This window comes from Leopardus geoffroyi, chromosome B1, assembly GCF_018350155.1.
Source record: "Leopardus geoffroyi isolate Oge1 chromosome B1, O.geoffroyi_Oge1_pat1.0, whole genome shotgun sequence".
NCBI classification, from domain to species: Eukaryota; Metazoa; Chordata; class Mammalia; order Carnivora; family Felidae; genus Leopardus; species Leopardus geoffroyi.
This window is the reverse complement of record NC_059327.1, coordinates 105,946,150-105,973,008: the sequence shown is the minus strand read 5'-3', so window position 1 is coordinate 105,973,008 and position 26,859 is coordinate 105,946,150. Positions and strand designations below refer to the sequence as shown.

Genomic DNA, 26,859 nt, shown 5'->3' with positions numbered 1-26,859 from the left:
ATAATAGCTTTTTTTCTATATGAAATTCAGAGCCCTTTGAATATTTTCCCTTTTTCCTTTGTTTTCCTTTTCATCTTGTTATTTTAATCTACTAAGTGGATGAATTTCCATCTGGCAAGATTTCATTATCTTCTGCTTTGATTAGAAATCATTACAATTTGTACTGTTTTCTTTACCTCCTTTGAAAAGACTTCAATCTCTGTTGGTTTAATAAATATGCTAATGTATGTTACAGGAGTAAAACTCTAAGGAGATTAGAACATGTTCTATTATGGAGAAAATATGTTATTTTACTTTTTTAAAGCATGTATTAGAAATTTCTAAAGAGAAAGGATGCCTAGCATTTTTTAAATAATTCTTAAGAGTCAATAGAAGACATTTTATTACATTTAACAATATTTAACAATTTTTATCAAGTGACTACTCTGAAAAATTCTAAGAACACTACTGAGGGTATGCCAAACAAGGCACATATTCTCATGATGCTAACACCTAAAAAGTAAACAATTACAACTAAGGACTGTAACTATTCTGATAGTCGGTAGTATGGGGAAGTTTGAAGGGGATATGAGCTATGTATTTAAAGAATCAGTGAATGAACTTTGAGCAAATGATATATAGGGAAGTTCTTTAAGATAAATGTAATTCATTTAGGTAATTTTTGAATATTGGGCCCAAAGAATATAAATAATTATATCATAGTTTTCTCTACGGTGCTAATAATCCAATTTTATTAACCATTACTTTATCTTCTGTGATTTTCCTATTCATATATTCTACTCATTTTTCTTTAGCCTATTCCATATTGATTTGCTGACATCGTTTATATGTGAAACATCATGTGTATATTGATTAAGAGTAAGAATTTGGACTCCTGAAACACTACCTGTATCTAAATCTCATTATATGCAATCACTGTGACCTTGGGCATGATTTTAACATCTCAGTGCTTCAGTTTCCTCATCCATAAAATAGGATAAATAATAGTATCAATCACACAGGGGAGATATAATGATAAAATGAATTAATATGCAGAATGCAGGGCACCTGGTGGCTCAGTCAGTTGAGTGTTTGACTCTTGATTTTGGCTCAGGGTCATGATCTCACAGTCTCATGAGTTCCAGCCCTCCCTGGGGTTCTGCACTGACAGTGCAGAGTCTTCTTGAGATTTTCCCTCTCTCTCTGCCCCTTCCCCGCTTGCACTCTATGTCTCTCTCAAAGTAAATAAATAAACTTTAAGAAAAAAAAAGCAGGACTCAGGAAAAAAATGTACAAAGTAAGCCCTTTATAATTTTTTGCTGTTGTATCATTATGAATTAGATATTAATCTTAGTGCAAATCTCTCACTAACAACTATTTAAAAGCTATCAAGCATTCAATGTGTGTTTCCATTGCCCCTTCATTGTATATCTCGTTTTCCCAAATTGAAACTCTATATTTCTAATCACCTCTTCCGCTAGCTTGTGGACATGTGACAGGCTCTGCCAGTTTGATACAGCTGCATGAGACTCTGATTCATAAGGAAGTCACATCAGGAAACAAGCCAGGAATAACGGGACACCAAAATTGTCGAAGCACACAGGAGCGAAGGCAGTGAGTTTTTAGTAATAATGGTGGCCTTTACTTTTCCAGGGATATGTCTAGAGGCATTCTGAATGGTCCAGTGTTTCACATACTGTCATAAGCTATCCTACAATACAGCCTCAGCAAAACTAGGCTATTGCAAACTCCTGCTAATAGAATTGTTTACTTTTATACCCAGAGGTTTGCGAAAGTACCAAAATCTGCATGTGATGTGTTTTCAGGCTGACTTCAAAGGGTCCATGCTATAAGAACTAAAGTTCTTATGAGGCTGTCTAAATTGAAAAAAACATGTCAGAGGGCCTATGGTGGTTCCATATGTGCTACATGTGTTCCTGACTGGATCAAGTGTGCTTTCTGTATTGAGGAGCAGAAAATCCTGAAACTGTTAAAGGCACAGAACACAGTTAGAAAACTAAGTAATAAAATGAAGCTTATTTTGAGTAATAAAATGATTTAAAAGCTAAAAATAAAATAATAAATAATTATGATAGCCCTTTCAAAATGACACTGAAGCATTAGGATCAGCAGTATTAGTTAACCACCAAGTTCTACAGTGTGGTTTTAGAGTTGTTGCTGCTAGCTTATTAATATTTCTTTATAAACACTTCCTACTTAAACCTGTGGAAATATAGTCTATTTACTTAGAGTAAGGAGAAAGATCAATATAGTAATTGACTTCAGAGGTAATTAGTCATCTCACCTGATTGAGTTGAAATCAGCAAATAATAATAATTAATAGTAATAATAATTAACATGAGAGAAGGGATGTATTCTATAGCATATAATGATAGACATTAGCTTAGTTTATCATTGTGGTCACTTGAAATAACATGTGTTTTAAAGTAAGCTCTTCCTTGCACTGTGAAGAAAACTATAAACAAATCAAAAAGGCAACCTACTGAATGGGAGAAGATATTTTCAAATAACCTATCTGATAATAGGTTGATATCCAAAACATGTAAAGAACTTACATAGACCAATACCAAAAAAAAAAAAAAACAGCAAAAAACAAAAAACAAACAAAAACATATAATCCAATAAAAAATGGGCAGAGGACCTGACTAAAGATCTTGCCAAAGAAGACTAAAGATGACAGACACATGAAAAGATGTTCAACATCACTAATCATTAGGGAAATATACATCAAAACCACAATGAGATATCATCCCACACCTGTTTGAATGGCTAAAATCAAAAGACAAGGAATGAGTCTTGGTGAGGAATGGAGAAAAAAGAACTCTCGTGTACTGTTGGTTGGAATGCAAAGTGGTACATCCAATGTGGAAACAGTATGGAGGTTCCTCAAAAAATTGAAAATAGAACTACCATATGATCCAGTAATTCCACTACTAGATATTTACCCACAAAAAAATGAAAATAGTAATTTGAAAAGATGTATGCTGCTAGTGTTCATTGCAGCAGTATTTATAATAGCTAGGCTATGAAAGCAACCTAGGTGTCCATTGATAGATGAATGTATTAAGAAGTTTATATAGATATATATCTTATATATTATTATACATTATATATAATGAAATATATGTTATATTACTATATATATAATGAAATATTACTCAGTCATTAAAAGTAATGAAATCTTGGGGCGCCTGGGTGGCTCGGTCAGTTGAGCATTCGACTTCGGCTCAGGTCATGATCTCCTGGTCCGTGGGTTTGAGCCCCACGTCGGGCTCTGTGCTGACAGCTCAGAGCCTGGAGCCTGCTTCGGATTCTGTGTCTCCCTCTCTCTCTCTGACCCTCCCCTGTTCATGCTCTCTCTCTCTCTGTCTCAAAAATAAATAAATGTTAAAAAAATTAAAAAAAAAAAGTAATGAAATCTTGCCATTTGCAACAACATGGATGGACCTGGAGGGTATGATGCTAAATTAAATCAGTCAGTCAAAAAAAAGACAAATACCATATGATTTCATTCATATGTGGAATGTAAGACACAAAACAAATAAAGACAAAAAAGGGGAACAAAAAAAATACACAAATACAGGGAACAAACTGATGACAGAGAGGAGATGGGTGGAGGGATGGATGAAACAGATAAAGTGGATTAAGTGTACACTCATTGTGATGAGCACCAAGAAATGTATAGAATGGTTGAATCATATCATACACCTGAAACTAATATAACACCATATGTTAATTACAATTCAACTTAAAAAACTAAAGAAGTAATTTCTGGGTGATATTTAAAAAAAAGGAAAGGCTGAAGGGGTTCAGTGATTACTATTTATACCATTTTACTGGGGACCAAAACTATGAGGGCTCTTTTGTGTATAGGCTGCTTCTAGCAATGCTGAAGAGTTTAAAAAATAATTTAATAACTAAAAGTTTGAAACTCTTACTTCAATCATTATCAGATAGATAACCAAAAGATTCTTACAACATGCTTAAAATGCTCAGTTATTTACCGACAGGGGTGTTTAGCAACACAGAAACTAATGCTGTTATTACTAAATTTCACTATAGGCAGAACCCACCCCTGTGTTAGGCTCCTTCTTCCTGCATTTATTCATTCAACAGATATTTGGAGCCAACCACACAAAAGGCACTAGTACGGATGCTGCATTACAGGAAGTAAAGAAATAAATTCTCCACCTTCAAGGATCTTACATTCTATTGAGGGAGAGAGAAAATAAACAGATACAAGATAATAGGTGTTAATTTAAAAAAAAGAAGCTGACCATTTGCAGCAACGTGAATGGAACTGGAAGGTATTATCCTGAGTGTCCTTCAGTCAGAGGACAGATATCATATGTATTCACTCATATGTGGATCTTGAGAAACTTAACAGAAGTCCATGGGGGAAGGGAGGAGGAAAAAAAGTTCCAAACAGAGAGGGAGGGAGGCAACCACAAGAGACTCTTAAATACAGAGAACAAACTGAGGGTGGGTGGGAGAGGTGGGGGAGAGGGGAAAATGGGTGAGGGGAATTGAAGAGGACACTTACTGGGATGAGCGCTGGGTGCTGTATGTAAGCCAATTTTATAATAAATTATATTTTTAAAAAAAAGAAGAAGAAGCTGGGCTAAAGAAACTGGAAAATGATGGGGTAATATTTTACAGAAAATGACCAGGGGATGCTCTGTGATAGTTTGGGTTCTTCAAAAGCAGACACCAAGATGGGTCAGATAAGCAAAAGCTTTATTGAGGAAAATGTCCATGAAGGATGGAAGGAGCAGAGCCAGAGATGGTAGCATGAGATCTCAGAACACCTTATAACAGAGAGGAAGAAAACAGAGTATGTGGAATCTCAGACTTCACTGCAGTTTTAAACAAATTTCGACAAGACAGTTTTCAAGCTAGAGTCGCCTGTTTAGAGAGTTTCTCATTTTCAAGGAATGGGCTATCATTAGTTACTCCCATTACAGTCAGTTATTGGCTCAGAGCAGCCCTTAGGAATCATAGCTTTGGTTCAACATGATAGTGGAACTGGTTGGGGGCATCAGTCATGCTTCCAAGGTCACAAAAGCTCAGCAGCGTATGTTCATGTCTACCACATCCCTCTAAGAAGATAGCATTAGAGCAGAGAGCCTGAAGAAAGTTAGTCATCAACTAACAGAAAATGATCCCTGTGATACTTTGGGTATTATTTTGGGTTTTATTTTATGCATTTATTAATTTAATTATCATTCATTTATTAATATACTATTTATAGAGCTAATTTGACAAGCAAATCAATAAAGGATTAGCCCAGTAAAATTAACACTCAAGATTATTGTTGCTATGTTCCTACTGTAATAAAATACAAAAGGACAATTTTTTTTCCCTATTGTTGTCCCACTTTCGCCTTCAACATTACATATTGATTGCCCCTGAGTTCGAAATACTCCTACAAAACATTGAAAACAGAGGAAATTAAAACCCTAACTTTTTCTCAAAAAGTATTTGTTTTAAATGAAGTTAATACTTCCAATAATACAAATGCCATAGTTGCTTGTTTGTGACTATGTTTTTAGAGAAGTTAAATTTACACAAAAGCAGTATGGATTTTCTTTACCCAATGACAAATGAAATACATGACCATATTTTTCAATGTAGAATAAAGTCTTTTGAATATTGTGGACCAATTGTTACTTTATTCATTATCTAATTAACATTACAAAATATCAGTTATATTCTATCAATATGATAGAAACAAAAAGTTGCAATCTTGCTGTGTAAATACTGTGGTTTCTTTATACTCTTAAGAGAGATCACTAAAATGAGTGAACTCTGACTTTGCTCAGTGTTTTTGGAACCTAGCTAAAGATCCCCATCCTTTCTGTTAATTCTTACTTCTTAGTTCTTTGAAACTGAAATTCTAGCTGCATATGAAACACGTCATTAATGGAGTTACTCAATAAAACAGACCAAAAATTATACTTTTCTCTTTTAGTACCCAATGTCCTTTAGGGACTTTATTCCTTTGTTTATGGATAAAATAAAATGGGACTATTAGGTTTCTCACCTCCTCCTAACTAGAGAACTGGCATGTGGTCAAAATAGGTCAATTACTGCATTAAAGGAAATGTTTTTCTCAAAAAATAAAATAAAATTTTAATTAATAATAAGAATAATATACAAAATAAAACTATTTAGTTATCAAAGCAAGCTTTCTAAAACCCATACATGAATATCCCTTAGGCATATTAATGGTTCTACACACATTTTTTTTTCTCTGATAACCTCAGAACTGCCACTGATAACAGAATATCTGTGCTCTAAGAAAATTATAGTTGATACTTAGTGTTCTCCATCAACAATAAATGAACTAGAAAGATGAATCCAAACAGGCATAAAACACTTTGCTTTCAACACAAAGAAAATCAATACAAATCTAATCAGACCAAGAAATAAAAGCACATGCTATATTTATCATTCAACCCTCTTTTCAAACTTACCCTTCCCAAACCTAAGGTTTTTAACATTGTCATTTGATGATTATGTTCAGTTAGAAAAAAGAAGAATTGGATAAGTTCATTCCTAAACTAGCAATTTTTAAAACTGACTATATTTTAAAGAAAATTCAATGTAATAAAAAGTCTCCTAGAATATCCACCATGTGCATTGTCAGTAATGGTTCTCCCATCCAGATTTTTGATTCATTGATATAAATATTGATTAAACAACTACCTATACTAGCATGATTATAGGCGACAGTGAATTAAACAGACAATTCCTTGTACCCACAGAACTCATATCTTAATGCTCTTTAGTCCTGAGCATTTAAGTGACAAGATTGCCCCCATCCCTGAATCCCTCTTTCCTTCTGCTAATAATGCCACATTAGTGTTCTGAGCTTCTTATTCTGGAATTGTGAACACTCTTGGAACACACCAATCAGTTGCAGCACAAAGCTCTAGATTTCAAATTACATTTCTCAATATATTTATTTCTCACTGAAGCTTTTTTCTTATTTTTAGTTGACTTTGTGTTGCGTTCCAACAAATTGTTTTTGTAAACATTTTCAGGCTTCTCTAATTGCCATCTTTACACAATCACATCTTTATCAACAGATGATATATCCTGCTCAGAATAAAGACTGATGGATTGGGAAGACAGATGGATTCTGATAATAGAAATTTGAGATGCTTAAGGAAGAATATAGAGGCTGCAAAGAGGAGAATAAAACCCTATTAAACATGGAGTTTCAGAGCATAAAAGGATAAAACATCAAAAGCAATTTAAAAGAAGGATTAGAAAAAGATTGATTTGAATCCAGAATCCAGAAGGCTAATGGAATGCAGTTTCAAAAAGTAGGGAGTTATAATGTCAAATATTGCAGAATTTGATATTCATGATCACATTTTAATCCAGTTTGGTTAGGTCATTCTTTATTCTTTTTAAAAATTTAATTTGACACATTATATTTTGTAAATTTAAGGTGCACAGCATGTTACTTTGATGCATATATGTATTGTAATATCACCACTGAATCAATATTTATCACATTACATAATTATAGTACAATATTATTGTCTCTATTCATTATATTGTGCATTAGGATCTCTATGGCCTGTTTACTACTCACCTTAAATACCATCAATCTTATCCCCCCATTCTCCATATCCTGGTAACCAGCATTTTACTCTGTTTTGTTATGTTTTTACAGGTTTGACTGTTTTATTTTTTTTTTTTTTTTTTTTTTTTAAATGATTTTTTTTTTTAATTTTTTTCAACGTTTTTTTTTATTTATTTTTGGGACAGAGAGAGACAGAGCATGAACGGGGGAGGGGCAGAGAGAGAGGGAGACACAGAATCGGAAACAGGCTCCAGGCTCTGAGCCATCAGCCCAGAGCCCGACGCGGGGCTCGAACTCACGGACCGCGAGATCGTGACCTGGCTGAAGTCGGACGCTTAACCGACTGCGCCACCCAGGCGCCCCGGTTTGACTGTTTTAGATTCTACAAATAAATGATATTACATAGTACTTGTATTTCTCTTTTTGACTTATTTCACTTAACATAATGTTCTAAAAGTCCATCCAATTTGTCGCAAATGGAAGGATACCATCCTTTCTCATGGCAGAATAATATTCCATTGTGTGTGTGTGTGTGTGTGTGTGTGTGTATCACGTCTTTTCATATTTTCATTTATTAATTGGAATTTTGACTATTTCCTTTTCTTGGCTATTGTGAACAATGCCGCAATAGACATAAGTGTGTTTCTTGTAGAAATCCTATTTTATTTCCTTTGGATGTATGCCCAGAAGTAGGATTGTTGGATCATATGATAGATCTACTTTTAAACTTTTGAGGAACTTCCATATTGTTTTCCATGAGGGTTGGATTAATTTACATTTCCACCAATAATGTGTAAGCATTCCCTTTTTACCATATGTTGACCAACACTTGTTGTCTCTTGCCTTCTTGGACATTCTAACAGGTATGAGGAGATATTTCATTCTGCTTTTTATTTGCAACTCCCTAATGATTAGTGATGTTGAACATCTTTTCATGAGTCTGTTGGCCATTTTGATGTCCTCTGGGAAAATGTCTATTTAGTTCTTCTGTTCATTTTTTAAGAGAATTTGGGGTTTTCTGTTGTTGTGTTCTTTATATATTTTGAATATTAACCTCTTATCTGATAAATGACTTGCAAATATTTGCTACCAATCTGTATGCTGCTGTTTTATTTAGTTGTTTTGTTTTGCTGTGCAGAAGCTTCTGCATTTTATGTAGTCATATTTGTTGATATTTATTTTTGTTTTTGTGCTTCTAGCACCATGTCCAAAATATCATTGTCAAGACCAATATTGATGGGATTCTTCCTTATGTTTTCTTCTAGGGGCTTTATGGTATCAGGTCTTATGTTTAAATCTTTGATTTATTCCAAGTTAATTTTGTGAGTGGTGTGAGATAGGAGTCCAATTTCATTGCCTATATATGTTTCTCCAGCTTTTTCAGCTCCATTTTTTAAAGAGATTATCTTCCCCCAATTGGGTCTTCATGGCTCCCCATCAGGTATTAGTTGACCATATATAGTGGCATTTAATTCTGGGATATTTTGTACCATTGGTCTGTGTATCTATTTTTGTGTCAGTACTATATTATTTTTATTACTATGGTTTTGTAATATAATTTGAAATCAGGAAGTATGTCATCTCTGGCTTTGTTCTTTTTTTCTCAGAAATGTTTTAGCTATTTGGGGTCTTTAGTGATTCCATACAAATTTGAGGACTATTTATTCTATTTCTATGAAGAATGCCTTTGGTATTTAGATGGAAATTGCACTGAATCTATAAATGGCTTTGAGTAGTATGAACATTTTAGCAATACTTATTCTTCCAATCCATGAACACAAGATGTCTTTTCATGTGTTTGTGTCTTGATTTCTTTCAGTAAAATCTTAGTTTTCATTTGCACAGATCTTTTACTTCCTTAAATTTATTCCTAAATATTTTATTGTTTTTGATGCTATTGTGATTGGGACAGTTTCTTTATTACTCCTTCTGATGCTTCATCATTAATGTAAAGGAATGCCACTGATTTCTGTAGGTTGATTTTGTAGTCTGCCACATTGATTCCAACAGTTTTTTGATTGACTCTGGGATTTTTCTATATATAAGATTATGTTGTCAGCAAATATCAATAATTTTACATTTTCCTTCCCATTTGGGATGCCTTTTATTTATTTGCCTTGCCTAATTCCTCTAGCTAGGACTTCCAATAGTATATTGAATAGAAGTGGCAAGAGTGACCAACATTGTCTTGTTCCTGATCTCAGAGGAAACCTTTTCAATTTTTCTCCATTTAAGTATGATGTTAGCTGTGGGTTTGTCATATATCCTCTTTATTATTTTGAGATATGTTCATTTTATACCCACTCTGTTAAGAGGGTTTATCATGAAAAGATGTTGCATGCTGTTGTCGTGTTTTTTCTGCATCTATTGAGATGACTGTGATTTTTACTTTTTGTTTGATTGATGTGATGAATTACATTTATTGATTTGTGTGTGTTGAATCATCCTTGCACCTCAGAGATAAATCCCACTTCGTCATGGTGTTTAATCCTTTCAATGTGTTCTTAAATCTGGTTTACTACTATTTTGTTGAGAATTTTTGTTGTATTAATTAGGCATATTGGTGTATAATTTTCTTTTATTGTGGCATCCCTATCTGTTTTAATATCAAGGTAATGCTGGCTTTGTAGGATAAGTTTGGAAGTTGTCCCCTGTCCTTAATGCTATTTTAAAGACTTTGAGGGGATTGAAATTAATTCTCCTTCAAATGTTTCATAGAATTCACTAGTAAAACCATTTGGCCATATAGTTTTCAGTGTTGAGAGCTTTTTGATTACTGACTGAATCTCTTGACTCATTACTGGTTTGTTTATATTTTTTATTTCTTCCTGATTCAGTCTTGGTAGGTTGTGTGTTACTAGAAATGTATCAATTTCTTCTAGATTACATAGTTTGTTGGCATATAACCGTTCATAGTAGTCTCATAATTCTCTGTATTTCTGTATTATCTGTTGTAATGTCTCCTCTTTTATCTCTAATTTTAAGCATATGAGTCTTTTTTTAGTCTAATTAAAGATTAATCAATTTTGTCTATCTTTTCAAAGAACCAGCTTTTAGTTTTATTTATCCTGTTTACTGTTTTTCTGACTTATATTTATTTTTGCTCTATTTTTTATTATTTCTTTCCTTCTGCTAACTTTCAGCTTAATTTGTTCTTTTTCTAGTTCTTTGAGGTGTAAAGTTAGGTTGCTTACTTGAGTCCTTTTTCATTTCCTAATATATATGTTTATTTCTATAAACTTTCTTCTCAGCACTGCTCTTGCTCCATCCCACAAAATTTGGTATGTTGTATTTTCATTTTCATTTGTTTCAAGATACTTTATGATTTACCTTTTGACTTCTTCTTTGATCCATTTGATTTCTTCTTTGATCCATTAAGCAAGTGTGTTGTTCACGTTCCACATATTTGCTGATCTACTCACCTTCCTCTTGCTGATTTTTAATTCCATGCCATTGTGGTCAGAGAAGATAGTTGGTATGATTTCAGTCTTCTTAAATTTGCTAAGATTAGTTTTGTGGCTTGTTATACTATCTATCCTGGAGAATGTTGCATGTGCATTTGAGAAGAATATGTACTCATTCAGTTGCTGGTAGTTGGAATATATATATATATATATATATATATATATATATATATATATATATATATATGTATATATATGGAGTCCACTTTTCTAAAGCATTGTTCAATTCCAACACTTCTTTGTTTCCTGTTGATATTCTGTCTGGACAATCCATCCATTGTTTATAGTGGAGTGCTGAAATCCCCTAATATTATGGTATTATTGCCTAGTTATTGTCTATTTCTCCCTGAAAATCTATTAGTACTTGCTCAATATATTTTGATTCTCAGATGTTGGGAACATATATGTTTATGACTGTCGTATCTTCTTGATGTATGGACCCTTTTCATCATTATATAATGATCTTCTTTGTTTCTTGCTGCCATTTTTGACTTGAAGTCTAGTTTTTCCAAGTATGGCTATACCTGCTTTCCTTTGATTACCAATTGGCTGGAGTATCATAGTCCATTCCCATACTTTGAGTCTGTTTTTCTTTGGAGTTGAGATGAGTCTACTGAAGACAGCATGTAATTAGACTTGTTTTTTAATCTATACAGCCACTGAATACCTTTGGATTAATGAGTTCCAATCGTTTATGTTTAGGATGATAATTGATATACGAGGACTTACTACTGACATTCTATATTTTGTTTTCTGGCTGTCTTGTACTTCTCCATTGTTTCTTTTTCCTTTTGTCTCCGACTTTTTAGATTGGTGGTTTTGTATAATGATTTGTTCAGTTTCCCCTTTCTTGTGTTTTGTGTCTTTGTTCTAGATGTTTGTTTTGTTATGATGAGGTTAGCATAAAATATTTCATAGATAAAATAACCCCTTTTCTGCTGATAGCAGCTATCTTTATTTGCCTATATAGGTCCCATCATTTTCCTCCTCCCATTTTGTATTTTTTTGTCACAAATTATCCTCTTTTATGCTTAAGTTATCAAATCGTAGTAGCTATAGTTATTTTTAATGCTTTTTTGTCCTTTAAACTTTATTATATAAATTGTTTAACACCCTGTTCCAAAAGAGTTACAATTATCTGGTTCAGTTTGTCTACAACATTACTAAAAGTTTTGTGTCATTTTGGGGTTGTTTCAGATAGAAGAGCTCCTTTAAACATTTTTTTTTTTTTTTTTTGGTAAGACAGGTCTAGTGATGGTGAACTCCCTCAGCTTTTGTTTTTCCAAGAAAGCTTCAACTTCTCATTCATATCTGAAGAATAACTTTGCTAGATAGAGTACTCTTTGCCAGCATTTATCATCTTTCAATATTTTGAATACATCATTCTACTCTCTTCTTCTGGCCTATGGAGCTTCAGCTTAGAAATTTGCCGATTTTCTAAGTCTAATGGGAATTTCTTGGTAGGTTACTTTCTTTTATTTTACTCTGACTGCTTTAAGGATTCTTTCTTTATCATTGACTTTTGACAGCTTTATTATACTGTGTCTTGGAAAGAGTCTTTTTGCATTGAGATAGTAAATGATCTATTAGCTTCACAGACTTATATGTCTAGTTCTTTCCCCAGGTTTTGGAAATTCTCAGCTATTATTTCCAAATAACCTCTCTAACCCCTTCTCCTTCTGGCATACCTATTATTTTTATATAGGCTCTCATAATGGAGTCTGATAGCTCTTATAGGATTTCTTCACTGTTTAAAATACTAGTTCTTTCTTCTTTTCCACCCGATCATTTCTAGATTCCTTTCCTCCAGTTCAATTATTTTTGTCTCTTCCATCAATCTGCTCTATTTCCTATGTTTTCTAATGTGTTATTCATCTCACTGAGTTCTTCACCTCCAGAATTTCTGTTTGGTTCTTTTTTTTTATAATTTCAATATCTTTGATAAATTACTCCTTCTTTACATTTATTAAATTCCTGAATTTTCTTGTAGCACTTTCTTTATAAATGCTATTTTGGATTCTCAGATCCCAATTTTCCCTGACTTTGAGTTTGGTTGCTGGAGACTTGTTACTCTCTTTTTGTGATAGATATTACATGATTTTTCAAGGTGTTTGATGATGTACCTCTGCCAGTGCATTTGAAGTAGTAAATACTGGGGCGCCTGGGTGGCGCAGTCGGTTGAACGTCCGACTTCAGCCAGGTCACGATCTCGCGGTCCGTGAGTTCGAGCCCCGCGTCAGGCTCTGGGCTGATGGCTCAGAGCCTGGAGCCTGTTTCCGATTCTGTGTCTCCCTCTCTCTCTGCCCTTCCCCTGTTCATGCTCTGTCTCTCTCTGTCCCAAAAATAAATAAACGTTGAAGTAGTAAATACCTTTCTTATTGAGGTAAAGTTTTGTTTACTTTGTTTTTAACAGTTCAACAGGGTGGGAATTAGAGGACTTTCTTTTGTTTTCCAGCAGGTGATGCTATAGCACAAGTTTTTGGTTTCTTTTACTTGAGTTGACTTGTGACTATATTTGGGAGTGGGCACTTTCTAACCTCTACCCTCTCTGCCAGAGGGGTTACTGGTTGTTATTGCTTGTGCCTTTGGGGTTACAGATACCACTGCCACTTCTCCTCTGGCTCGTCTCCTGTTCCTTCAGTTCCAGCACCTCCACAAAATGTAATCCACTCACCCTCAGATATCAGATGTATGGATGTCCCTGGTGTCCTAGTATGTCATACAGAGGAAATTTTGTTGGGTTATGAATGTTTTATTGGTTATGAGTTGACAAGGAAAGACAAGGGGAAGGACTCATGCTGTCACGAGGCTGATGTCATTCCTCATTCTTTCTTCTTAATCAGTTTGGTTTTCCAATAAAACATTGCTAGGAAAGTGATCAATTAAAAGTGGAAACTATCTTGAACTGGATGAAGACCGTGGTTCAAGTTCTTTGTAAAGTTGTTGAACATCTATGATTTGTTTTTCAATATACACAATACCTATTCTAACAAAATCTTTTTGTGAAGATCAAATTGGTACACACACACGCGTGCGCGCACGCGAGAACACATTCTATAAAAGATCATAGGACATCAGAGAGGTACTTATGTTTTAGGAAATGAGCTTTTTTAACTACAGGCTTGCTTTTGTTTTACATTCACATCTGCTAAAATCTAAATTACTTTGGGGTGCCTGGGTGGCTCAGTCAGTTGAGCTCAGGTCATGATCTCATAGCTTGTGAGTTTGAGCCCCGCACCAGGCTTTGTGCTGACAGCTCAAAGCTTGGAGCCTGCTTCAGATTCTGTGTCTCCCTCTCTCTCTGTCCCTCCCCTACTCATACTCTCTTTCTCTCAAAAATAAACAAAAAAAAATTAAAAAAATAAAATCTAAATTATTTTGTCTTTTATTTAATCAAATTGAATGCATTATTCACACTTGAGAAGGAATCTGATAAAATCTTTAAGGCTCTCCTCAGGAAATTATAATTAAGAAAAGGGTAATTTTCAACTACAGAAGTATGATTAAAATTCACATAAGGAAATTATCCTGAAATAATCTTCTGGGAGCAAAGGCAGCAAGACAATATTAACAAAGGAGTTAATTTAGCAAGTCTGTGATAAGCATGTCAACCAAAAACTCGAGAAAATATTTGCAGATAAACTTCAATAATCTGCCTTTGAATAGTCAACTGTTTAGTGTATTTTTCTATGTAAAATAGGAAGACTAAAAATAAATAAACTTGAATCAATAATTTTGCCTAAATGGATGTAGAAGAATTTTAGTCATTACAACTTTTAGCTAAATAAACTAGTATTGTTTATTTTCAAAGATACAGTCTAGAAGAACAATCTAAAGGATTAATTGCCCTCACTAAACCACCAAATGGGAAAGCAACCCTGATTAGTTTGAAGGGACATCATTGTTGAAATGCTTCATATCAGCTTTCTTCCACTTTGAGTGTGTACCCATAACCTAAGACTCTAGATTGGTGGTTGGTGAAATAATTTTGTAAAGCACATGTATAATTGAATATATCTGTGTGTATGTACACACACATCATTTGTAACATAATATTTGTGTATGGAATAATATTTTTCCAGCCCCTCTTCCTTTCTGCCTCAGCCTGTGCAGCTGCTGTTTACTCAAATGATACTTATTCCCCCCAGATCTTTATTCTGCTCAATCCATCACCTCCTTTCCATCTCTGATAAAATGTCACTCACTCCGATTTCCTTTCTTGGCAGCCTTATCTAAATAGAAACCAGGACCTAAAGAACAAGTCTAATCTAGTTTTTATGGATAATTTTTCACATAGTTAAAGACAACTGAGCTTTCTCTTTTACAGGATAAATATCTTCTGGTTTGTGCACTGTCATCATTCCTACAACTGCCTTCTAAAAGTTTTCCAGTTTATCATTATACCTTTTATTTGCCTGTATAAAACTAAAACAAAACAAAACAAAAAAAAAAACACTACTTCTTTCATTCTAAAGGTTATGCTTTTATTACAGGACTTTGAAATTTTATCAGTGTGTTTGGCAGCTGTCGCTTATTGTTGACTCACCCTAAGCTTACTAGAAATTAAATTTCTAAATTGTATGAGGTGCTATTTGAACCACTGTCTCCTCTTACATTTTGTGGTTATTTCTTGAACCCAAGTATTAGACTCTACATGAATACATATTAAACATATATATTTGGCTCATCATTTCCAAATTATTGATACAGTTCTGGTGTTGAATTCTTTTAACTGATGTACTTATTTGTTGATCTTTTCTCAGAAATTTGTTCCAAAATCTCCCCAGTTAATAATAATGATTTCATTAATGTTTGATTTTTTTGTGTCTAGAGACATGGTTAAATTGTTGTTGGAACACTCAGAGAACAATCCTCAGAGAACAATGACACTTTAAAAATCTACAGAGCAACAAAAGCATAATTCATAGTTCATCTAAATAGGTTAAGAATCGAGTCTTTGCCAAGGAAACTCTGAAACTACTTTAACCAGTCAAATCAAACTATGTTTCTGGCTGATGTGCCTCAGTTTTGTTTGCCTGATGAAAAATTGTAAAAGTTGTTCTGGCCCCTCTCCTCATTCACATTTACTCCATACTTTGTCACTAGGGCTCTCATCCATTCTTATGTCTCCAAATATAAATCATGTGGCAATAAAGTTCGAATGTAAGACCCTAGGTATTACTGTTCAGGTATCCTCTTAAATTTTAATTTTCATAATAGAGGACATCTTCATAAACACAGAATTCTCTTTGGGAAACTACCTTCTTTGATATTTATATGTGTACCTAGTGGAAACTAACTTTTATCATGCATAGCAGTGATTCATGCCCTACCAATTAGAATGTCCAATTAGAATTAGCTACATATATACTAACACAAACTTGGGCTAATCATCTGTTTAACAAGGGTATATATCAGTAGGTTGTAGGGACTGCAATGTTAGAAATTATGTCTGTTGCTCACCATTGAAGCACTAAGATTAATGCAGTGTCTACCCTAAAGTAGGTCTATTTTTTCTTTTACAGTGTCTCCATTTTTTTCAGGATGCTATAATCAAATACCATAGACTAAGTGGCTTATAAACAACAGAACTATATTTCCCACAGTTCTGGAGGCTGGGGAGCCCAGGATAAGGGTCTGCTTTCTGGCTCATCAATGGCAATCTTCCTGCTATAACCTCAAATGGGGAAAGGTAGTGAGTGAACTCTTTGTGGCCTCTTTTATAAGGGTACTACTTCTGCCCTCAAAACTTAATCACTTACTAAAGCCTCATCTCCAAATACCATCACACTGGAAATTAGATTTCAACATATGAACTTGGGAAGAACATAAATATTCAGTGTATATCTAGGAAGAACATAGTGTGAGACCCTAAAATTTTTGAACTCCAACAAAATGGAAATCTTATGGGCTAATTCTCTCGCTACCATCATGACACCCAGGAAAAAGGGACTGCTGATTTAGATCCATCACTTTTAAGGGACTTAGAAATCATCGGCATACACAGGGGTGTCTGGGCTGCTCAGTGCATTCAGTGTCTGACTCTCGGTTTTGGCTCAGGTCACGATTTGCGGTTTGTGAGTTTGAGCTCCACATCAGGCTCTGCACTGAGAATATGGAGCCCACTTGGGATTGTATCTCTTCCTGTCTCTCTACCACTTCCCTGCTCATGCTCTCTCTTGTGGTAGAGTCCCCTCCCTAAGGAAAGAAAAAAAAAAAAAAAAACACCTCAAGGAAACCTGGCTATATGTGTATGTGACAACATCCCTCAGGACCTTGTAACATGAGACCACTTAATCAAACTGCATGTTTGTGTGTTACCATATATGGGAGACAAAGAAGCAAAAAATATATTAAGAACTATGCCACGTGGCGTTCGGGGCTCAGTTCTTTGGGTACGAACCCAACTGAGCGGTGCCAGCAGGAATAAAGTTGCTTCCTGGAAAGAAAAGCCTCGGTGTCATGACTCTGTGAGAATCCAGCTACACTCTCTCTCAAAATAAATAATAAACATTAATTTAAAAAAAAAAAAAAAAAGGAAATTGTGGGCATACACATAAAAACACACATATATACACACGCACAATTATGTCCACTTAGGATTCATCAGCCAGCATTCACAGGTACTCTACATGTTTGCTGTTGTGACTTATGCTTTTCCAGTCCTGAGGACTACTTCATATTTCTTGTTCTAGGTCCTCATAACAAAACACAAGTACATCTGAGTGCCCTGGAGATTGGCAGATGGTGTCACTGTTATTGTTGAAGACAAGCACTATTTTGCATTGCAGAGAGGAATTGTGTGATAGAAGTGCTTAGATAAGATAAAAGACTAATTAACTTGTCACATCCTTCCTCTCAGACATTAAGAATGTAATAAATTCTTGCATAATGAAGTACAGTGTCAAGCATCTGTTTTCTTGCTTTCCTTGGTGCCTCAAATTGTGATACCAGGGTATGAACAAGTTAGCACAGTAGCCGTTAACAATGGCTTACAATGGCCAAAAAGATTTTTCCAATATTAAATAATCTGTTTATGTTTAAATGTATGTGTATATGTGAGTGTGTGTGCATTATAATTTAGACATAAAGTGCATACAGAGTGTGTTAGGGTTCTATAGAAAAACAGAACCAATGAAAATAGATATAGATAATAGAGATGGGTGTGGAAATAAGAGAGAAAGCACAGGGATTTATTGGAAGGAATTGTCTTGGGGCACCTGGGTGGCTCAGTCGGTTAAGCGTCCAACTTCGGCTCAGGTCATGAATTGTGGGTTTGAGCCCCATATTGGGCTCTGTGCTGACAGGTCTGTGTCTCCATCTCTATCTGCTCCTCCCCCACTTACACTCTGTCTCTCAAAAATAAATGTTAAAAAAAAATTTTTTAAAAAGAAGGAATTGTCTTATGTTAGTACAGAGACTGACTAGTTCCAATATTTACGAGATGAATGGCAAGCTGGAGACTCAGGAGAGCTGATGGTATACAATTAGTCCTAACGCTGGCTCAGGTCCCAGGAAGAGCCAATGTTTCAGTTAAAGTCTCAGCTAGAAGACACTTAGGCAGAAGGAAGGAATTCTCACTTATTTGGGAGAAGGTCAGCCTTTTCTTTTATTCAGGCCTTCAACTAATTGGATGAGTCCTACCCACAATAAAGAGTGCAATCTGTTCTATACAGCCAATCATTATTAAGTGTTTATCTCATCCAGAAACGCCCTTACAGAAACACCCAGAATAATGGACCAAATGTCTAAGGACCCTGTGGCCCAGTCAAGTACACCCATAAAATGAACAATCACAAAGTGCAATTAATACCATTTTCACTTTGGTAATATGTTCACTGAACTGTAAGGGTTTTATTGATCTGAATATATTCAGATTTAATAAAAATGCTAAAGATTAAATAAAATGTTTGTTTTCTTTTTAAATATTTTATTTCATTTAATTATTTAATTATAACTTATATAATTCATTTTAACTTTAATATAGGATTTTGAATATTTTAGTAAAATATTCTTTGAAACTATAAATAAAACAATTTCAATTTTATTAACTTTTATATTTAGTTTAATTTTTAGTTTGATTACAATCACAATTTGGACATATTAAAATACAATTACATTTATTTTTCAATTCTTTAGAGAACTGAGAATAAGGAAAATTAAGATTTGGGGAAAATAGAAACTATGAAAATAAATGCCAGAAAAGAAAAATTCTAAAAGCAAAAGAGAAATTTAAAAATCTTTAAATAAGCCATCCTATATAAAAAAAAAAAAAAACCTAAGTGTAATTAAAGTAAGCACACATAAAGTTTGACCCATATGAAATTTGTGAGGAGAATACAAGGTCTTTATTATGAATATTAAAAATTACTGTCAAAAAAACCATAAGAATATAAGTGTACCTTTATACGCACTCAACTCCCAAGCCCTGTGGAAGAAATTTTTCACAAGCGCTGTCTGCAGATCTAATTAAGTTGTCAGACATGCCACTGCAGAGATTTTAACATCAAACTCAGAATGCCTAAGAGGAATGGAGTGGAAGATAAAGTGAATGCAAGCGTTTGGGGGCCCTAACAAAGAGACTTCTAGGCCTAAGTGCTATAATTATAACTCAAAATACCAGGTAGAGGAAATTGTACAAGAAGACTCTCATGCCTAACCCTAAAATTCACGAAGTTTTGTTTAAGTCACTCAACAGGGAAAATGGCCAAAAATTTGTTGCTATGCCAAATTAACTGACTGAATTTGAGAGCAGAACTTAGGATATTCTTGCTTGAAATACTGTGGTAGACACATTCTTTTAAAGGCATGGGACCTGGAAGGATAGCAGTAATAAGAACATGTTCATACTTTCTTACAAAGAAGTAAATGGTCAGGGAGCACCTGGGTGGCTCAGTTTGTTGAGCAACAAACTTAATTTCTGTTCAGGTCATGGTCTCATGGTTTATGGGATTGAGACCTTCACCAAGGTCTGTGCTGAAAGCCTGCTTTGGTTCCTCTCTCTTTCTCTCTCTCTCTCTCTCTCTCTGTCTCTCTGCCCCTTCCCCACCTGCACATGCTCGCTCGCTCGCTCTCTCTCTCTCTCTCTCAAAATAAGTAAACTTTAAAAAAAAAGAGAGAGAGAGAGAAGTAAATGATCAGAATTTATTCTAGGAACTTAATTCTAGCAATACACTTGAGGACACTTTACCAAAGGGAGTTTCTGGATAAAGCTAAATATTAAAACTATTATAAAAACACCACAAAAACCTGCATGAGTGCTGTGACAACCAGGAAAAAGCATTTTGAAGATCTCCAAATAAGGGGAAAATAATTGACTCAGGTCACCATTGAGGCATTTATGCCATCCTGTGCTTCTCAAAGACTGCCCTCAGGAATACTGTAGATGTCAGCAGGAATACTTAAGGTAGGCCCATTCTTAGACACTCTCACCCAAACTTTATTCCTTTACTCCAGGGCAATCTTGTATCATGATCTACTGGCTCTCCCAGCCTTTCCAGAATTCTCACCATTTTCTCTCACATATTTCCTCTAAATAAATTCTAACATGTTGACATCTGCTTCTCAAAGGACCTAAACCAGTACACGGGCAGAGACAGGTATATGGACAAGAGTATATGCAAGCAATTTTGGAAATAAAATTAACAGGAAGGATTAGCAGATTTTGTGAAGCAGAAGAAAAAAGAGTCAAATACTTCTTAGTGTAAGATGGTGACCATATTAACTGAGGTTTTGATTCAAAGAGGGGAAAAAGTACGTGAAAAAAATTATGAACTCAATTTCAGAGCATGTTCAGTATGGGATGTTATGGGCCTTTTCAGGCATAATGCCCAGGAGACTGTTATAAGTGTTAGTCATGAACTCGTAACTTAGATAAAGGCCAAACAGAGATGCATGTTTGACAGTCATATATATTAAGAAGACTCTGAAAAATAGATTGTGTACCACTTACAAGCTAACAAATTAGCCTGACACAGTTTTATGGATGCTGCTAGAAGATAAGAGACACCTGGGTCAGAGACAGACAGTTTATTACTCATGGTAAATGCAGTAGTCAGGGTATCTCCAGTGCACTGTGCTACAAGTCCCAGTTATCACAGAACCACATAAAGAGGATCAGATGACACCTGTACACATAGAGGGTAGTGCTATTGAAGAGAAACCTGAGCTTAAGAACCCCAATCTTTGATAATAAGTAGTTACATGATGTCCATTCCTACAAGGGGGAATAAATCATTTTCCAAGGTTGTTTTCTATGAAAAGATAGTCATAAAAAAAAGAACAGTCTATGGCTTACTCACAAAATATGAGGAAAATTAGAAACCCAAGGGAAATTGTCTCCAAAAATTAACACTAGCAAACATATCATAAAGTAACCAAACACTCTTGAAAAACTGGAATGCCGGGGTGCCTGGGTGGCACAGTCGGTTAAGCGTCCGACTTCAGCCAGGTCACGATCTCGCGGTCCGTGGGTTCGAGCCCCGCGTCAGGCTCTGGGCTGATGGCTCAGAGCCTGGAGCCTGTTTCCGATTCTGTGTCTCCCTCTCTCTCTGCCCCTCCCCCGTTCATGCTCTGTCTCTCTCTGTCCCAAAAATATATAAACGTTGAAAAAAAAATTAAAAAAAAAAAATAAAAATAAATTAAATAAATAAAAAAAGAAAAAAAAAAGAAAAACTGGAATGCCGATTAAAACTATTAGGTGCCATTTTACACCTCAAATTAGAAAAAGCAGACAGGTGAGGCACCTGGGTGGTTCAGTCATTTGAGTGACCAACTCCTGATTTCGGCTCAGGTCATGATCTCATGATGGTTTGTGAGTCCTAGCCCTACGCTGGGTTCCACACTGACAGTACGGAGCCTACTTGGGATTCTCCCTATTTCCCTCCCTCTGCCTCTCTAAATAAATAAATAAGCCTAACAGACCCACAAACATTTGACCAACTAATCTCTGACAAAGCAGGAAAGAATATCCAATGGGAAAAAGACAGTCTCTTTAGCAAATGGTTTGAGAAAACTGGACAGTGACATGCAGAAGAATGAACTTGGACCACTTTCTTACAGCATACACAAAAATAAATTCAAAATGGATGAAAGACCTAATTGTAAGGCAGGAAGCCATTAAAATCCTACAGGAGAAAACAGGCAACAATTTCTTTGACCTCAGCCACAGCAACTTCTTACTAGACATGTCTCTGGAGCCAAGGGAAACAAAAGCAAAAATGAATTATTGGGACCTCATCAAGAAAAAACCTTCTGCACAATGAAGAAAACAATCAACAAAAATAAAAGGAAATTGACATAATGGGAGAAGATATTTGCAAACTACATATCAGATAAAAGGTTAGTATTCAAAATCTGTAAATAACTTATCAAACTCAACACCCAAAAAACAAAAAATCCAGTGAAGAAATGGGCAAAAGACATGAATAGACACTTTTCCAAAAAAGACATCCAGATGGCTAACAGACACATGAAAACATCATGTGTTTCAACATCATTCATCATCAGGGAAATACAAATCTCTACCACACTGAGATACCACCTCACACCTGTCAGAATAGTTAAAATTAACAACTCAGGAAATAATAGTTGTTGGCGAGCATGTCGAGAAAGGGGAACACTTTTGCACTGTTGGTGGGAATGCAAACTGGTGCAGCCACTCTGGAAAATAGCCTCAAGAAATTAAAAATAGAATTATCCTATGACCCAGCAATTGCACACTAGGTATTTATCCAAAGGAGACAAAAATGCTGATTTGAAGGGGCACATGCATCCCAATGTTTATAGCAGCACTATCAACAATAGCTAAATTATGGAAAGAGCCCAAATGTCCATTGACTGATGAACGGATAAAGACGATGTGATATATACAATGAAATATTACTCAGAAATCAAAAAGAATTAAATCTTGCCATTAGCAACAACATGGATGGAACTAGAGTATGTTACGCTAAGTGAAATAAGTCAGTCAAAGACAAATATGATTTAACCATATGTGGGGTTTAAGAAACAAAACAGATAAACATAGGAGAAGGGAAGCAAAAATAAGATAAAAACAGAGAAGGAGGGCGCCTGGGTGGCGCAGTCGGTTAAGCGTCTGACTTCAGCCAGGTCACGATCTCGCAGTCCGTGAGTTCGAGCCCCACGTCGGGCTCTGGGCTGATGGCTCAGAGCCTGGAGCCTGTTTCCGATTCTGTGTCTCCCTCTCTCTCTGCCCCTCCCTCGTTCATGCTCTGTCTCTCTCTGTCCCAAAAATAAATAAACGTTGAAAAAAAAAAAAACAGAGAAGGAAACAAATCATAAGAGACTTAAGTACAGAGAATAAACTGAAGGTTGCTGGTTGCTGGAGGGGTGTTGAGTGGGGAAATGGGGTAAAGAGGTGATGGGCATGAAGGAGGGCACCTGTTGGGATGAACACTGGGTGTTTTCTGTAAGTGATGAATCACTAAATTCAACTCCTGAACTCTTTATTACACTATATGTTAACTATCTTGGATTTAAATTGAAAAATAATTTTAAAAGTGGACACATATATTTGTATGTATGTATGTATGTATGTATGTATAGTATGTGTCTGGGTGTATGCTTATGTATATGCTTTGTTTTGTTTTCTGAGTCCTTCTGGCCTAGGAAGGCTTATTAGTCTCCTATGGTTGCTGTAACAAATTAACAGATATTAGGTGACATAAAAATAACAGAAGTTTATTCCTTTTTAGTTCTGGAGGTCAGAAGTTTAAAACCAAGATGTCAGTAGGACTACACTCCCTCTGAGGGCTCTAGAGGAAAATCCTTCCTTGCCGTTCACAGCTTTTGGTGACTCCATGATTCCCTTGGCTTTTGGTTTGTGTAACTTAAATCTCTACCTCCATTCTCACATTACTTTCTCCTTTGTGTGTCCTTCCCCCCTTCTCTCCTCTTTATAGTATTTGTCACTGGATTTAGAGCCCACTCCAATGCAGAATGATTTCATTTCAAGACCCTTACCGTCATTATATCTGCAAGGACATTTTTCCAAATAAGGTCACATTTACAGATTTAAGGTGGGCATATTGCTGCATGAGGTGGGGGAGAATTATTCAATATATTACAGAAAGGTACAGCAAAATAGGCTTTCAATAATGTCGCAGATATGTTTTCCACGAACCATGTCAAAAGTGAGCACTCAGGAAACATCCTACTTCTAGTCATTGTAAGTATCTTTTTCTGATTTTCTATTTATCTTCTATACTTACTTATGTTCTGGTTTTCAATATCTTCCTTTAGACTACTAAAGTTTCATTTACTTATTTGTTGTAAACATTCAGTTTTTTAAAGTTTTGGTTATATTCTTTATATATATGCAGACGTAATCACATCAACAAATATTTTCCTGCATTCCAGTTTCTGTTGTCTTAAAATGTCTTTAATGTTTCTTTTTATTTGCTACTACTACAATCTGTGAATTTTAAATTTATTTTTATGAGCGATCAACAATAACAACAAACAAATTTTGATTACACTGAAGTAAATCTGAAATATCTTTCTATTCTCTCTATAGAAAATTATATCGCAATATGGTTATCATAAAAAGAAGCAATTATAGAACTGAAACTAAAAGTTTTGAATAAAAAACATTTAAGGGTGAGTCAAAGAGTTAATATCATGTTATTGTTTTTCTGTATTTTTGTTATTTTTAAAACTGTCTATAAGTTGCAATTAGTTGATAATTTTTCCAATTTTTACTAAAATATTTACCTATATTTAGAATATTTATACAAGATTTATTTTTATCTCTAATTTTATATTTGTATTCCTTATTCTTTATCGTAAAATAAAAGCCTCTAAAATGTGTAAGTTTCAGGTACAAAGTCTGGATCTGCTCTAGGAAGGAGTTTAAGAGGAGTTCTGGATAAGAAAGTAGATAGGGTTCAAGGGACCACTCTGTGTGATAGAAGATTGTTGGAATCAGGACACTAGGGAGAGAGTAATAATCAGTCAAAATTTAATATCATTGTTGATAATATTAGTCACTGATTTTCAAGTCAATACAAACCAAAATGTGCTTTCGTTTTTTGCATTAATGAACAGATACTTTCTCAAGCTTTGAATTGGTACCTTAATAGTAGCAAAGTGAAGTAGGAAGGCATATAACCATGAAATGATCATTTTTCCAATTCCACATGAACACCAATGGAAATTAACATTATTCTTTATAGTAACATGGGCATAACATTTTCTTCTTGTGTGCTTTCTTTTTCTTTAAATCCAGATAAGACATAGCATCATAATAAAGGCACAAATAATTTTTTAGAAGACTTTTTTTTTATTGGGAGCTAAAAGGCAGAATGAAAAGAAAAAATCCAGTTCTTGTGCATTTCCCCCAGGTATAATGAAGGCATTCAGTTGTCTTAACTATTTCATATAAAATGAACCTCAAATTCTCATAATAGTTCATTCAAGGAAAAAAAAAAAGAGCTTGTGGGACCACAGCAAGATGCCTGACTTTTAATAGGATGCCCAAATACAATGTTTTCCCTGATGTGCTATTACAGAAGTGTTAATATAGGAAAAAAGGTATAAAATATGTAAACAAACTAATAGAGAAGATTGCAAAGTAAGGGGATCCTGGGTTCACCTTGTCCCCACAGACACCAAGGTAACAACTACATCTATGTAACTAATTCTAAAAATGATCTGAAGACTAGCAGAAGAGATTTTCCATAGCTAATTATAGAGAGAAGGCCACATCAAAAAAAGGTAAAAGGGGGGGGCGCCTGGGTGGTGTAGTCGGTTAAGCGTCCGACTTCAGCCAGGTCACGATCTCGCGGTCCATGAGTTCGAGCCCCACGTGGGGCTCTGGGCTGATGGCTCAGAGCCTGGAGCCTGTTTCTGATTCTGTGTCTCCCTCTCTCTCTGCCCCTTCCCCGTTCATGCTCTGTCTCTCTCTGTCCCAAAAATAAATAAACGTTGAAAAAATTTAAAAAAGGTAAAAGGGGTAGAGACATGGTCAGGAACCAAACCCCCTGTGTGACCAACCAGAAACAGGAGGGACATTACAAGCACAGAGGAGTGATGGGATCAAACCCTACGCTGGGCACACCTAGCCCTGGGGAACTGCACTGGAAAGATGAGTCCTTATGATGTCTGGCTTTGAAAATAAGTGAGGCTTAATTCTAGGAGATCCAGAGGTGATAGGAAACTGAGTCCCCACCCTTAAAGAGACAGCACACTAAATAGCTCAGGGGAGGGGCGCCTGGATGGCTCAGTCAGTTACACATCTGACTCTTGATTTCAGCTCAGGTCCCAAACTCATGATTCATGGGATTGAGCACCATGTTGGGCTCTGCACTGATGGTGTAGAGCCTGCTTGGGATTCTCTCTCTCCAGCTCTCTCTGCCCCTCCTGTGCTTGCTCGCTCTCTCTCTCTCTCTGTCTCAAAATAAATAAACTTAAAAAAATAATAATAATAACTGAGATGAGACACAGCACAGAGCAGCAGTTTGAAAAGTGCTTGGGGTATATGTGAAGGAGATTTATTGACTAATCTTAAAATGTGTGCTAGAGATCTGCAGGAGACTTTTCTAGGAACAAAAATGCTGGACAGTATCATTTTCTTGGTCCTCTGCTGTCCTAGATGACTGGATTCTCTCCATTACCTTGTTACCACAGTGTGCCCTGCCCCAGTGTGCCCTGCAGACCTGCCTCAACCAAACTGCCTGCCTCGGCAAGCATTCCTCCAAAGTAGCTCCTGCCTCACCACACTTTGCCGGTAGCTCCAGCCAGGACTGGCGCCACTCCAAAGTGACTTCTGCCCTGTAA

General features: G+C 35.5%; 1 pseudogene; it reads left to right on the top strand.

Annotated features, from left to right (window-relative positions):
- The first annotated feature begins 1,655 nt into the window (after positions 1 to 1,655).
- On the top strand, positions 1,656 to 26,859 carry LOC123596412 (annotated as a pseudogene).